This window comes from Pundamilia nyererei, unplaced genomic scaffold (assembly GCF_000239375.1).
Source record: "Pundamilia nyererei isolate P.nyererei 1_Seehausen unplaced genomic scaffold, PunNye1.0 scaffold00190, whole genome shotgun sequence".
In the NCBI taxonomy this organism is placed as follows: Eukaryota; Metazoa; Chordata; class Actinopteri; order Cichliformes; family Cichlidae; genus Pundamilia; species Pundamilia nyererei.
Window position 1 is genome coordinate 418796 of NW_005187591.1, and position 1726 is coordinate 420521.

The 1726-nt window shown below is 41.3% G+C and overlaps 1 protein-coding gene across 1 annotated transcript in view; it reads left to right on the forward strand.

Moving 5' to 3' along the window:
* rab20 (RAB20, member RAS oncogene family) overlaps window positions 1–1726 on the forward strand; it is a 6018-nt gene that overhangs the window by 2241 nt on the left and 2051 nt on the right. The window lies entirely within an intron of this gene.

A 1726-nucleotide genomic window follows, 5' to 3' on the forward strand; every position in this document is an offset into this window, starting at 1 on the left:
AAAAGAATTCTAAAGTCTACAATTTATGTCATCCTTCAAAATTTCAAAAGCCGTTCAATAGGCCACATTGGAGTGTTTTGCAGGCTGATTCTGGACCTTGAGCCTTATGTTTGGAACCCCTGTTTTACATGTTATGTGTCTGAAATTGTTCACTTATTGGACAAACAGCCACTGAAGTTTTGATTTGAAATCAAAAGGAAAGTTTTTATTGTGACTCTGTAACCTGAAAATGAAAGTATTATTAGTACAACTCCAACAGTTTTCCTGCTGACTAAACTAAAATGATTACTGACTGAGTTAAATGTAGGTCAGTCATATTTCTGTCTGTGCGATAATAAGTGAAATATAGGTCAGTTCTTCAGTTATTTGTCCTTTAATAATGCACCAAGTGAATAACACCCTTCATTATAGAGGGTTTCTCATAGGCAGAGCCAGCCTGTTTTTTCTCTGTGATATTGAATATTGTGTCACAGTGTATTCAGATAAACTCATTTGGCCTTTTCTGTTGGTCGTGACAGGAACAATCCAGTAACTGCTGGTGAATAAGCTCGGCGCTGACTGTATTCAAGTGTTGTGTAAACAAGAATTAGGGCAAACCTTCTTAGGCAAATATGTACTTCACAGAAATGGAGCTGGTGAACCAGCGAGATAAGGAAAGTCTGGCCATGTCACCAGTGAGCCATTTCCTGGCTGTGTTCCCCAACTCCACGACCTCTGTGTCAAGTCCCTGCTGAGTGCAGTTAGCGCTGAGTCGTTTCAGTTGTTGCCGATATTTCGGTATACACCACAAAGCTGTGATAGTGTGGAAGTCTTGAGTGCTGTTGTTCTTATTTTTGTTAATCCGTGAAACTCTAAGCTGGCTGCTTCTTTACTAGTCTTTTCAGTTACATTCTGTTGTGCGGACCTTCATGCTGTCGGGCCTCTTCCTCTTAAAAGTCACATGATGAAGTTATGACAGGAGGAATTGAGTCCCCGTGCTTTAACCTGTCTTTTCCAAAGTTACATGTAGCAGTATTTTCCCAGAGAAGCAGGGGAGCTGAGTAAGTTGTTGTACATTCCTGCCATTTGAGCTGACGAAATAAAAAAGAAAATTCTTTATTTGTCAATGAGAAGGGGGGGTGAAGAAAAAGTACCGTTTGCTGCTTTTCTTTTTCATATATGAGTCTGTCATCAGTATCTTTAAATGATGGCTAGGGAAAACAAACTAATAAATCATCAATCACTTGATAAAAAAACACAGCAGATGCATAAATACTGCTTCCAGGTTTTGTATAGCAAAGTAAGCACACTAACAAAACAGCTTTGCTATAAATCTGTCTGTGAGGGTTAGAATGTTCAGTTATTTCCTGGAATGGATTGACAAAGGCTGCAAAGCACGGTGGTTAACACTTTCACCTCAAAGCAACAGCAAGGAGGTCTGCATGTTCTCACCGTGTCTGCGTGGGCGGTTTTTTAGCCCCGCGGTCAACATGCGACTTGTCCAGGATCTACCCTGCGCTCTCGCCTGTGATAGCTGGGATGGGCTCAAGCCTCACTGTGACCCTGAACTGGATAAGCAGAAAAGATGGATGAATGGGTTTGATTGGGGCACTTCCTGTTCTTGATGGTAACTTTTAAGGCAGTAGATTGTGGTGGTGTTGAAGTGCAGCATTTGCCTTCAGCAGCATTACATTCCAGACCGTTTAAATCCACCCACTCCTGTCAGTTGACTGATTGGCATTCTAAT